Raw genomic sequence first — 15,019 nt, forward strand, 5'->3', positions numbered from 1 at the left:
AGCCTGTTGAGGGTCATTTTTCTTCTTTTTCCCTCTTATCTCTTTAGTTAACCTGGAAGGGCCTGATTAACACCAGTGTAAGTTCGAATCTCCTCTGGCTCTAACATTCTAGAATTACACTGAGCACAGTTAAAAACTCATTAATTCAGATGGCACAGTACAAATTCCTAATTAGTCTATTTGGACCAAGCTGAAGTTTATTTTTGCTCAGCAAAATTGTATTATAGATAGTTCAAATTACAAAGAAAGGGGGTAGAAAATTGTTAAAAAAATTAAGGAGACAAGCAGTTAATTTAATATGTTAGTTCAAAATGGTTGTATCTATTTATTAAAGATGTATGACCTGGCCGGGCGCGGTGGCTCATGCCTGTAATCCTAGCACTCTGGGAGGCCGAGGCGGGTGGATCGCTCGAGGTCAGGAGTTCGAGACCAGCCTGAGCAAGAGCGAGACCCCGTCTCTACTAAAAATAGAAAGAAATTATCTGGCCAACTAAAAATATATATAGAAAAAATTAGCCTGGCATGGTGGCGCATGCCTGTAGTCCCAGCTACTCGGGAGGCTGAGGCAGTAGGATCGCTTGAGCCCAGGAGTTTGAGGTTGCTGTGAGCTAGGCTGATGCCACGGCACTCACTCTAGCCCGGGCAACAAAGTGAGACTCTGTCTCAAAAAAAAAAAAAAAAAAAGATGTATGACCCAAGGAACTTCAATTAAGTAGAATAAATAAATATTCTTAACCTTTAGGGTTTCTTTCAACAAATATTTACTGAACCTCTCTATGGGCAAGACATTGGGCTAAGTTGCCAGTATGTAGAAACATAGAATGAAGTATATATAGCATGCTATTGTATGTTAATTTTAAAAATAAAATGAAGTTGCAACAGAAGAAATATCTTGGAATGTTGGTTTTTGCCACCGACCAAATGTGTGTGTATGTGCGTGTGTGTGTGTGTGTGTGTGTGTGTGTGTGTGTGTGTGTGTGTGTGATGGGCCTTGTCCTCAAGCAGCTTAGAGATTAGTGGGAAGACAGACAAATCAACAATTCCATTAGTGTGAAAAATATTGAGCTAGAGATATATGTATGGTGTGTTAACAAGCATCTGAGTCAGTCACCCTAGTGGTAGGGGTCCAGAGAGATTTCTTGGGGCCAACTAGGGCTGCGATTTGAAGGGAGAATGTAGGTGACTAAATGACATGGAGAAAACATCCTAGGAAAAGCATTTTCAGGCAATTACAAACAGTTCAGTGAAACAAATACTCATATTGTAGCAAGAGTGGGAAGCACAGTCAATTCTCATTACTTATGGTAGCTGTGTTTCACAGGCTTGCCATAAACACTGAATTATTGAATATTGAACTATTGCCACTAGGGGAAATGCAGCATTAGATTCCTGGAAGCTTCTGGTCACAACATCTTTATCAACTGAAACACCTCTTGTGCTCTATAGGCTAGTTTGCATTCTTAAAAAAGAAGACAGTATCATCAGCATTGAAAATCTCTTCTTCCATATAACACTTTTGCTGCTTAACACTTAGCAGTATTTAAAAGACTCTTCTGCAGCCTCCTGATTGCTTCTGCTACACTTATCTCAGCCCTTTACAAAAAAGAAAGGATACCCTAGTGAACATAGTGCCAGAAGTCCTAGACTTTTTCTTTAAACAAGAAAAAGAAATAAAAGGATCCAAATTGGAGAGGAAGAAGTAAAATTATCTCTCTTCACAGATGACATGATCTTTTATGTAGAAAACCTTAGATCTCACAAAAACTGCTAGAACTAATTTAAAAATTCAGCAAAGTTGCAAGATACAAAATCAACACAATGGAGTACCATTCAGCCATAAAAAAGGATGAATTAATACCTTTTACAGCAATCTGGATAGAACTGGAGACCATTCTCCTAAGTGAAGTATCACAAGAATGGAAAAACAAACACTGCATGTATTCACTATTAAATTGGAACTAACCAATAAACACAAGCACAGAGGGAAGTCAAACTCAGTGGAAAGCAACTCAGTAGAAAGCAAAACAAACCTAATGGATACTAGGAACACTATTTGGGTGATGGGCACAGCTATAGCCAGGACTCAAGCATTCCAAAATTGATCCATGTAACCTAAAACATTTGTATCTCCTTAATATTTTGAAATTTAAAAAAATCAACATACAAGAATTATTTGCATTTTTACATACTAACATTGAACAATCCAAAAACGAAATTAAGAAAGCAGTTCTACTTACAATAGAATTGTAAAGAATAAAATACTTAGGAATAAACTTAGCCAACAAGGCAAAGACTTGAACACTGAAAATTACAAAATTTTGCTGAAAAAAAAATTAAGGAAGACATAAATGAATAGAAAAATATCCTGTGTTCATGGATTGGAAGGCTTAATATTTTTAAGTTGTCAATACTACCCAAAGAGATCTACAGATTTAATGCAATCCCTGTCAAATCTCAATGGCACTTTTTGCAGTAATAGAAAAATACATTATAAATTCATATGGAGTCTTAAAGAAGCCTGAACAGCCAAAACAATCTTGAAAAAGAACAAAGTGGGAGGTCTTATATTTCCTGATTTCGAAACTTATTCCAAATCTATAGTAATCAAAACAGTGTGGTACTGTCACAAAGATAGACATATAAACCAATGGAATAGAATAGAGAGCCCATAAATAAACCCTCACATGTACAGCCAAATACTCTTTGACAGGGGAGCCAAGACTATTCAGTGGGAAAATATGCTGCAACATGGATGACCCTTGAAGCCCTTGTGCTGATTAAGCCAGTCATAAAGGGACAAATATTATATGATGCTACTTATATGGAAGACCTAGAATAGTCAACTGCATAGAGACAGAAAGTAGAATAGTGATCACCAGGGACTAGGGGGAGGGAGAACTTTATTAAGTACAACGTTTGGGATGATTAAAAAGTACTGGAGATGGATGATGGTGATGGTCGCACAGTGTGAATAAACTTAATTTCACTGAACCACTTAAAAGTAGTTAAAATAGTAAATTTTATGTTATACATATTTTACCACAATAAAAAATAAACAAAGACAATTTCCAATATAAATGATAGCAGTGCTCAAGTAACATTCTTTTTTTTCTTTGAGACAGAGTCTGGCTCTGTTGCCCGGGCTAGAGTGCCGTGGCATTAGCCTAGCTCACAGCAACCTCAAACTCCTGGGCTCAAGCGATCCTACTGCCTCAGCCTCCCAAGTAGCTGGAACTACAGGCATGAGCCACCATGCCTGGCTAATTTTTTCCATATATATTTTTAGTTGTACAAATAATTTCTTTCTATTTTTAGTAGAGATGGGGTCTCGCTCTTGCTCAGGCTGGTCTCAAACTGTTGATCTTGAGTGATCCTCCCACGTCCAGAGTGCTAGGATTACAGGTGTGAGCTACTGCGCCTGGCCTCAAGGAACATTCTTGATGAGAATTTACGTGCACAAATGTCCTATCATTAATACCGTGTGTGATGGTGCATATTAGGTGTAGACTTGATGATACCTAGGGATACCTAGACAGCTGGTAAAGCATTATTCCTGGGTGTATCCGAGAGGGTGTTTCCAGAAGAGATCGGCATGTGAGTGGGTGGACTGAGAGGGGAAGGTCTCCCCTCAATGCAGGCAGGCACCGCCCAATCCACTCGGGCCGGGATGGAACAAGAAAGCAGATGAGGGACGAATGCCAGCTTTCTGTCTTCTGGAGCCGGGATGCCCTTCTCCTCCTGCCCTTGGACATCAGAATTCCAGGTTGTTGGGCTTTGAGACAACGGACTTTCACCAGCAGCCCCCGGGCTCTGGGCAGCTGCCAGCTGAAAGTTACACCATTGACTTCCCTGGTTCTGAGGCCTTGGACTTGGACTGAGCCACGCTCCTGGCTTTCCCGGTTCTCCGGCTTGCAAGAGGGCTCCTGTGGGACTTCTCGGCCTCCGTAGTCAGGTGAGCCAATTCCCTAACTAGCCCACTTCCCTCCTATTGGTTCTGTCTCTCTGGAGAACCCTTACTAATACACCGTGTAATGCCTTTTGTGACATGAAAAAAGTAAGTGTTATGAAAGCCAAAATTATATTTTGGAATCTTCTATTCCCTTGTTTATAAAAATGAATATTTTATACCTTTGCTTTTTTCGCCCAAAATTTAATGTCTTAATTTTGAGACATTACACCTTTATATAATATTAAATTCCCATAAAAATAGATTGAAAAAAGCTAAAATATATAGAAATATATTAAGAAGACAAATATTTATTTCCCTTGCCATCATCAAAGTCTTTATCCACCCCATTCGCAGATGTCTAGAAAGTCCTCACATTCACTGGAAAGAGGAAAATCAATATCAGTTTTCTTCCTCCTGCTGGATTCAGAATTGAAATTCATTTTCTTTTTTCTCTAATGTGATAGAAAACTCTCACAAGCACACGAAGCTACAGTGGAAGTTCATTGAGATGATAAACCCCACATCAGAATAAAAAGCCTATTCAAAATTAGACTCAAAATCAACTATCCTCAAGTTGTACCAAAATCTTATTCCAAACCCAAACTGTATCTAGAGGGATGTTCAAAACCTCAGATAATGTTCTGTGGTCTTATTTTTATGTCCCGTGGCTATTGCTATGTTTATCCTGTGATAGAAATTTTTTTATACTCCCACACAGTTCAATTTTCAGTGCCATTTTTAATCAAACCAAACTCGAGACAGGAAACCTTATAATAAGTTCTTCATTCTTGGCCCTCCAGACAACTATCTGCAACAGAGAATAAATAAATAACAGAAAGTTAGCTCTGACTCATGCAAACCAACTGGACTTTAAAACATTTAGATTTCCTTGAATATTTGCATTGAGCATGAATTAGACACTGAAATAATTAATTGGTAAAAACGGACAGCAATACAGAGTTAATCATTCCACTTCATATAGAAAAATTTGACTCAGAGGAAGTGCCACGCAATTTTCTCAGTATCTCAGCTGTTCAATAACAGATGCAATTATCTCTGTAAAGTTATCCTTTGGTTATCAAAATCAGTTATTCCCAGACTTTTTTTTTCTTCAGTTCTTTCTGTAGCTCATCAAATGTATGAAAAATTAAGAGTGCACATCGCAAATGAATAATTTACTCATTTCAGACAATTTAGACAAAAAGTGTAGGTCCTTCCTTGTATCATACAAAATTAATTGCTCATAAGTGAAAGATTTAAATGCAAAGTGAAATTGTAAAGGCACCATAAGACAACAGATAATTCTTGCATTAGGAAATGCCTAAGTATTGAAAGTAGAAATTATAAAGAGCAACAAGAACAACAACAAAACTCATGGATTTTTTACTATTAAGCACTTATAAGATGAAACATTAAATAAATAACAACTAAAATATAAAGCGTCCTTTGTGGGCTAAGCCTAGAAAGGAAAAGGGGTGCTGAGAGTGTGACTTGTCACAAAAAATGTTTAGAGTCAATTTCTGAAGTACTCACATTAAAAAGTTTTAAATATTCTTACTCCAAAATTCTATTTTATGCTCAAAAAAACATTCAGGATATGTGGAAAGACTTACTCGTTTAACAAATATTTACAAAGAGCTAACTTCGTGCCAAGAACCTGTTAGGGACACAGAGCTGGATAGCCAAGATCCCCCTGCAGGAAAGGACTTGTTGCATCCAGCTGTCAGCCCCTGCCGTGATGGCCTCAGCTGCAGAGCCACCTCGCCCAGGTTGGGTGCCTCAGTGACTGAAGGAGGTGGGGTGCAAATGCCTGGCCACTCTGGCCTCGCTCAGGATGACTCAGACACACCATTTGACATCAAGAGCTAAGCCACTGGGGCCAGCATTGCGCGCAACTCCTGCCTCTTCCCTTCCACTGGTGTTGATCCAGAGGGTGTGGTCTATGGAGCAACCTGCCCAAAAACTCCTCCTCAGTGTCTGCTCCCCAACAACCCTGCCTGAGACAGTTCCATCCTAGACGTTGGCAATGCTGTGGTGAACAAGATAAAGATCTCTCCTCTTAAGCACTTACATCTGGAGTAGAGGAATCATAAAACAAAGAAGTAAACAAATAGAAGAACAAGATCATTGAAGAGAGTAATAGTGCAGTGGAGAAAATAAAACAGGATAATTTGAGGGAGCAACTGGTGCTGTGAGGGGGTTGTGTTTTGATTGAGAGCTCAGATAAGGAGGTAATATTTGAGCAGAGAGCTGAAGGGCAAGAAAGAGCGAGCCAGGAAGAGATATGGTACCAAATGTGAGAGGAAATTGCAAGGGCAAAGACACTATGTTCTAAAAAAATAAAATTTCAAAGCTATTGGGAGAGAATGTCAGAGAACATTCGCATGACCTTGTCGCTGGGAAGGATTTCTAAAACAAGTCACAAAAAATTCAAACCACACAGAAAAGTTAACTACATTAAATTTTAAAACATCAATACTACAAAATATACTATAAACAACAAGAAAGGCAAATCACAGAATGGGAAAAAATATTTGCAATGCACTGACGAAGAATTACTGTCCAGAACATGTAAAGCACCTCTACAAGCCATGAGAAAAATAACCCTATATAAAAGAATGGGATCAGGGATGAGAGCTTTTCTTTTGTACATCTGAAGTTTCATTTCTATGAAGTATGATTTGAAATGATATATCTGAGGACTGATAGTTAAGATTCAACAAAGATGAGCAGGGAAAATGGGTATTCATTTTAATTGGTCTCTGCACCTTCTTAATAGCTGAAATATTTCATAATTTTACAAAAGGAGTCCCATGTACCTGAACTTTAGAGAACCCGGGGAAGAGATTGCAAGACCGAGATTGGATTGAAGCCTGATTGTAATGGGAAGCAAGTGGGGGGGGAGTATAACCTGAGAGTGATGTGATAACTTTAAGAGAATACTCCAAGTGTCAGGTGGATAGTGGATTCCGGGGGCGCTGAAGTAGGATGAGAGAGACCGTTTTGAGGCTATTGCAGCAGTCCAGAGGGAAGATGACAGCAGCTTGATCAAAGATAGTAGCAAAGAAGTGGACAGATTGGGAAAAATTTTAAAACATTTTCATCTTGAACTAAGTTTTGACTTGCAAAGAAGATGAAAAATAGGACAGAGATTCCCATATACTCTTCACTCAGCATCCTCTAATGTTAACATTTTATGTAACCATAATACAAGGGTTAAAACCAGGAAATTAACATTAGTACAAATCTATTAACGAATCTACAGATCTTACTCAATTTTAATCAGCTTCTTTCTACAAATATCCTTTTTCTCTCCCAGGATCCAATCCAGAAGTCCCCACTGCAGTTAGTTGTTGTGTCTTTTTTAGTCTTCTCCAATCTGTGACAGTTACTAATTCTTCCTTTGTCTTTCCTGACTTTGAAACTTTTGAGGAGTGCTGATCAGTTGTTTTGTAGAGCGTCCCTCAATTTGGGTTCATCTGATTATGACTTCAATCTAATCTCATGATTAGATTGATGTCATACGTTTTAATCAAGAATACCATGAGGTGATGCTGTTCCTTCCTCAGTACGTGATGTCAAGGGTTACGTGATGCTAATTATTGGTGATGTTAACGTGGACCACTTGATTAAGATGGTGTCTGGTAAGTTTCCTCACTGTGATATGGTAATAAAATGGAATATCACTTAGCAATCACTAGTAACTATAAGGTTACTATTTTCCCCTTTATAATTAATAAATGTCTTGGAGAAGATACTTGAAGATTATGCAAACATCCTGTTTTTCCTCAAACATTTGCCTACCATTTTTAATATCCATCATTGAATCTTGCCTGCAGCAATTTTTACTATGCTAATTTCCTAATGGTGAATTTTTGTTTCTTGTATTCCTTCTATTGTAATATATTTATTCATTGCTATTCTTCTGTAAAGAAGAGCTGCTCCAAATAAAAAATAAAGATTACTTGTCCATCTACAGTTTGAAAAGCCTTTAAACCACTCAGGTCTTTTAGGAAGTTGAAAATCTAAATTTAGGAATCTCTGGCATATACATATTATAGAAATTAAAAGCATGGGACAGGATGAGCCCCTAGGAACTATCAACTTACAAGGATGTTCATTGCAATGCTGTTTATATAATAGCAAAAATTGTAAACGACATAAATAAGGAACACGGAAGATCTCTTTATAACAACCATAGTACATCCACATCTTCAGCTGGGCTCCTTACAAGCAGAGCCTGAGATGGGAATTCTTGTGTCAATGTGTTATGAAAGGCGCGTTCTCAGGGAAAACATGGAGGGGCAGAAGGAAAGTGGAGAAACAGGGATGAATGTGGGTTCAGCTTAGATCTCACCTTATCTGATCCCATGGGGGGGTCTCTAGAACATCATGGAACCGCAGGGGCAGGAGGCTCAGTCTTTGGTTCTCTCATTAATCACTCACTGGTTGTGGGCCACCCCAGGGCACCGGCGACAGGGAGGGCAACAATCTCCTAGACATTTCAGGAGCAGGGGATTCCCATGACTTAAGGGCAGTTCTCAGGAGAGAGGGGCAGCTGTGGGCAGTTAGCAGGGAGGGGTGGATTTGGGTGGGGTAGGGCACCAGGTAAAGTGGATACTGGGTGGGGTCATTTGCATCTACTAAAATCCCTATAAAGGAATAATATTTAGCTATTTAAAATTATGTATATGAATTATATATATGAAATACTTTCATGATGTGTTGATAAACAAAAAGTGGGTGCTCCTACTTTGACTAAAAAATATAACAAATATTTGTAAATATGGAAGAGAAAAGAAGGCCAAGAAGGATATATACCTAGGTTAACTGGAAATTCCTCATCACGTTAAGCAGACATCTACCTTCAGACCCATTAGCTCCATCCCCAGGTACATAGCCCGGGTAGATAATAACTATCTGCAAGGCTGACCTTGTGGCCAGCACTAGAAGTTGCATGGTAACTTACAGGATTTGAGTGAAGAAATGAGTGAGAAATGAGTTCATATAGCTCCCAAAAGGCTCATGTAAGAATATTCATGGCAGCTGAATCACAATTGTGCTCAGATGTACGTCTATAGAAGAAAGAATAAATAAACTGCAGTATATTCCTACAATGGAATATCAAATAAGGATACAACAGAACAAGCTATGAATACACACAAAACGTGATGAATCTCAAAAGCATTACGCTGAGGAAAGGAAGGCAGATGTGAACTAATTCAGCACGTATGATTCCGTTTATGTTCCTGTGCTTGCCTTCAGGATGGGGGTGAATTGGTGAGGGTATTGACAAGAAAACAGGACAAAGGGATTTTCTGGATTGATACATATATTTTATATGTTGAGCTGAATAGTATACAAGTGTGTATATACAATTAAAATCCCTTGAGTTGCATATTTAAGCTCTGTGCATTTCATTGTACGTTAAGTGTATTTCAGTAAAATATTCTTAGCACGGAGGAGGAGGGACTGTGGTATTAGGTCTCAGATCTGGTTTCTTCTCATGCTCCAGGGTTAGTTAACTGGCTTCTCTAAATTTCACAACCCTTATCACTTTAATGGTACTGATCCCAAGGGCAGTTGTTGATGATGAAATAAGCTAATGTATGCTGGGCTCTTAGCACAGTGCTCACCATAATAAGAGCTCAAAAAATTGTCAGTTAATATTAGAACTTCTAAGTCCTGGATTTAGACTGTCAAAGGGAGATGGAACATCCAGTTCCCCTTTATCAACCCCTGAAATTTTGCCACATTGAGTAAGCAGCATGATAACTATCTGCAAGGCTGACCTGGTGGATGGCGCTGGAAGATGAAGGTTAACTCACAGGATTTGTGCTGGGTGGAAGGGGAGTGAGAGTCCAGCTTGCCCCGCAGAACCCTGAGGAGGCTGGATTCAGTCCCCCATTGCAATTGCCCACACCGAGCCTCAGCGGCATGCACTGCTGATCTGGAGCTGGCCGAGCTGGCCCACCACACACCACAGCTGCACATCTCTTAGCCCCAGGGCGCATTTCTCCATGCGGAGAGAGGGACAAAGGAAAACAAAAGGAGACATTCATCTTAACTCCTGAGCTGTCATCTGGCTACCGACTTCTCAGTCCTTATTCTTCCTCTGACTATCAATTCCCAATGGCAAAAATGATCAAATCTTTGGCCATAGTGGAAGACCACAAACAGTAATCATTTAGTGAGAAAAACCATGACAACCTTAAGCACAAAACTACCAGGCTTTTTGCCTGTTCACCATTCAGTGAGGCTCTCTCACTAGCCTCCTGCAATCATAACCACCTTATCATGTTGTCGTTATTGTGAGAATCTCTGTAAAATCATCCTTGAATCATTTAAGTTGTTCTTCATAAAAATGCATGTTTTTATCAAGATGACCTTCAATCGATGAATGGATGAACAAATTGTGATACAGCCATACAATGGAATATTATTCAGTGGTAAAAAGAAATAAGATGTCAAACCATGAGAAGACACAGAGGAAACTTAAATGGGTATTGCTAAGTGAAAGAAGTCTGAAAGGGCTGTGATCCCAACTACATGATATTCTGGAAAAGGCAAAACAATGGAGACAGGAAAAAGATCAGTGGTTGCCAGGGACTTGGGGGAAGGTAGGGAGGGATGAATAGGTGGGACATAGTGGATTTTGGGGGCAGTGAAACTGTTGTTTCTGCTACTGTAATGGTGGATACATGACATTGTGCATTTACTAAAGCCCATAGAACTATACAGCACAGAGTGAATCCTAATGTAAGCTATGGACTTTAGGTAATAATAGTGCATCAATATTGGTTCATCATTTTTGACAAGTGAACCACACTCATGCAAGATGTTACTAACAGAGGAAACCGTGTGCATGGTAGAGGGAAGGGGCATTTGGAAACTCTCTGTACTTTCGGCTCAATTTTCCTGTAAGCCTAAAACTGCTCTGAAAAATAAAGTCTATAATTTTAAAAAAATCATGCTTTTCAAGCATAGATAAAGATATGAAAGTAAAAGTGAAAATCTCTTGCTGGAGTGATCTGGTTTCTCTTGAGATTTCCACTAGTAAAGATTGATTGTATTTACCTTTCTTTTTTCTGAAGACAGGTCATTTCTTTCCCATATGTGAGTGAAACCTGACACCGAGGGGGTCATTGCTGTGGCCTCAGGTATGGGAGTTGTATGCACCTTGTTACTGAGTTGAAATGGGATGGCTGCTGGGGAAAGTCACAAAACAAGCATTCACAGAAATTGTTTGTAATGTTACCGGATGGAGGCAGGGAGCAGATGGGAGTTGTGAGTGACCCCATCCCAGCAGACTACAGCTCTGAGAGCTCAGGAGCCGTGGAAATGACTCCAGCCTCAGCTGCTGTCTGACTGTAAAGGCATGAGGTACCCTCAGCAAAAGCTGGTTGGCTGAGTCCAGTCAATCCTTGACCTGTGGGAGATACTAATAATAAATGATCATTGTTACATGCCACTAAGTTGGGGGAGGGGTGGAGCTTGCTGATAGCAATAAGTAAATGAAACAGGTAGGAACTGCTATAATTACTCTCTTTCACTTTTATCTTCTTTTTAGAGATGGGACTTTAATATTTACTAGAGTTGTTTAATAAATTTTAAAACTTTACCCCTTTATCTATGGCAGAAATAGCTATTGACCTAAAGGATCACAACTTATTTTGAACTTTTGAAAAATCTGCTTCTGGGAGAACTCAGCCTAAGACTATGATCTTTTAAAAGTCAGCTATACAAAAGTCTACAGGAAAAACATTTCCTGATATAACTTATACTTCCAAAGTTCTGCATGACATCTTTTCAAAAGAAAAATACATCACTAGAAGAAAATTAAGGCATATTATGAACATTTTAAGTATAAAATTTGTTTTCTATTATTTAATGTTGTCATTTAAATGTTAATATAGTTCCTCTCTGTTTGAATAGCATTAAAAATAGAACTTGCCTTCTACATACTTTGGTGAGCAGATCTTTTAGAGCTGCCTTGTCACTTACTACATTCATACATCATACAATTCATTTCTTGAAATTGGAAATGGCTTCCAAATGCCACTATCATTTTTCTAGTGTAACTTTCATAGATACTTCACAGAATGCTAATTAAGTACTCCTTATAATTTTCATGCTTATTTCTTTCATTAATGAAGCCACATAATTTTTACTTGACCAAGTAACTAGATAGACATGAATGGATAACTTCTTTAACAATATTATATCATAAATATTTTTTGTAAATTTTACTCTATATAATGGTGGAAAGTCATTCTATGAAGTTGCAGAAGTTTGATAAGCCATATTTTAAAATACATGAATTAATTATCTATGTGATGAGCCAAATTATATACCCACTGCTAAACCTTAACTGAATATAGTGAACACGACCATTTTGGACTGCCGGGTATTGATTTCTCTATTCTTCTAGTAAAGCAGAAGACGAGATGCTTTCTCATTTTCAGCCTGCTATGTTCTGAATGTTTGTGTGCTCTGAAAATTCATATATTGAAACTTAATCACAGAGGTGGGGCCTTTAGAAGGTAATTAAGTCATGAGGGTGGAGCCCTCATGAATGGGGTTAGTGACCTTACAAAAGAGGTGCAAGGGAGCTGTGCCCTTTCCACCACATGAGGACAAGGAAAGAGGCACAATCTGTGAAGCAGAGAGCAGCTCTCCCCAGACACTGAGTCTGCGGGCACCTTGATCTTGGACTTCCCAGCCTCCAGAACTGTAAGTAATAAATTTCTATTATTTATAAATTATCCAGCCTAAGGTATTTTGTTGTAGCAACAGGAACAGACTAAGACATAGCCCAAGGCTATTTCTTTCCCAGGTCTTTACATTTTTAGTAGTGAGACAAAGGTTAAAAAAGCACGGAGCTGACTTACTGAAATTGCAGATTAGTCCCTGCTACCAGGTGCCTGGAGCACCCCTGCTTCCTGTCCTTTCCAGCCTGGCTGTTAGGCTGAGCACTTGTTTAGTAAACCAGGCCAAATCTTTCCAAAAGTTAACTATTCTTTTTCAGAGTCAGTTTTTCTTGCTTTCCACCAAGAGCCTTAACTGGCATATGGGTCTCCACATGAGTGACCTATCTAGGGTCACACACAATGTCATCACTCACTAAATATCTAAGGTCTTCAAGGCTGGTGATGACGTTTCTGGTCTATGTATTCTTAGTGCCTAAAACAAATTCCTAGAACACACATATTTTATATTTTCCAGATTTCCATACAGATCTTCTGGCTTCTCTTACTTGAAGATGAAACTTCCTTACCTCCATCCTGTTTTCATGCTTCAACTTCCCTGAATTCAGCACATTTTACACTAAGAAGTTCAGGAGCCCAGACCATTTCTCAGCAAATATTCATTAATCAAAATTATTCTGTTGGGATCATATTAAATTTAGGGCCTTGTATTAATAAAATGCATACCAACTGACTGCAAAGGAAGTTGTCCCAGAAGAAAAATGTATGTCAAAATTCCCTTTGCCTACGATGAAAACCTATATAGAATGACAAATGTTGCCTAAAATACTTTGACAAAGACAAAGAAAATCAAGTCTTTGTCAAATCTAAGTTAGTTTCAAAGAAGTAAGAGGATTATTCTAAAACCATCCTGGGTATTTTCAGTTACCAAAACAACTTGAAGAAGATTTAGGAATCAGTTCTTTCTTTAAGGGAATATATTATTTATCTACAAAGTAAAAATAAAAATTCAGATGCAACATTAGGAGAAAAACTAACCTTTTAAATACCAAAAATAAGGAAAAAGAGTTCATGAGGAGTATCTTGAAGAATTGAACACATTTTTGAAATATTTGTTGGGGGAATTCTGTTTACAGATATTATTTTCACCATAGAAAAATGAAAAATATAGAAAACCACTAAGGAAAAAATCATCCTTAATTTTTAAATGGTAGGACTCTTTCTTCTGTAGGCAACAGTAAAATCCAATTCAAATTGCTTAAGCATAAAGAGAATCTCTTGTCTCCTAGAACTGAAAAGAGCAGGGTTTGACCTAGCCTGAGGATCCACTTGATCTGAGATCAAATGATGTCACCAGGACCAGATTTCTATCCCACCATCTCTGGCTTTGCTGTCCATGAGGCTGGCTCCATTCCTAGTCAGACTGTCTCTTCAGGGAGATTGCATTCAGGACACATTACCCTAAAATATGGCACTTGGCCCTGGAGAAAAGAGCAGAAGCAGGAAGCTTTCTCTCACCTACCCCTCGTCCGTCTTCCTCAAAGCCGGTCATAAGACACTCATTCCAGAGGTGCCCTCCCTATACCTCGAGGAAAGGAACATCCTTATCTCTGAAGACACAGGACACAGGGAAGAATCTGAGCAAACAGGCCTTGCTAAGTTTTCCCAGTTTATTTGCATCAGATCACACCTCCTTTGTCCACGCTTCCTTCTCCACGACTGTCCACTTCTTCATCAAACCTAAGCATAAATATATGTTTCCCTGATTGTTTAGGTCTTCCTTTCTGAAGGCTCTCATGTCACATAAAGCTTATATTAAATAAATAAATTTGTATGCTTTTCTCTTGTTAATCTGTCTTCTTTACAGGTGCCTCAGCCATAAACCTAGTAATGGATGAGGGAAGAACCCTTTCCTCCCCGACAGGGGTGTCAGCATGACTGCACTGCAGTGACTCCAGCCACTTACCTCCAGCTCCAAATCCTTCAGGAGAAGGAAGACTCTACATTCCTGATGGCTGAAACCAAAGATTCGGAATTGCAATACATTGGTTCTGAATGAGCTTATCCCTGCATCCTGCCCCGGCTTGGTGTGCGGCTAAGCGGGGGAGTCAGGGGTGGAACCTGCCTCCCAGACCACAAGGGCTGCAGGTAGTGGACAGCTTGATACCATAATGAGAACAGGGGGCTGGTGCCTGAAGGAGAAGGAATGGGGATGGGAGAGAAATCACAAATGTCTGCTACTGTACCACCAGTGTCAGAGGACAAGAACCATTAACATTTTGTTATATAGTGGTGTGTAAGAAAGTTTATGTACCCCCAAAATATGTACAACTATGATATATCAAAAAAAGATTTGAAAAAG

This window comes from Lemur catta, chromosome 9, assembly GCF_020740605.2.
Source record: "Lemur catta isolate mLemCat1 chromosome 9, mLemCat1.pri, whole genome shotgun sequence".
Classification (NCBI taxonomy): Eukaryota; Metazoa; Chordata; class Mammalia; order Primates; family Lemuridae; genus Lemur; species Lemur catta.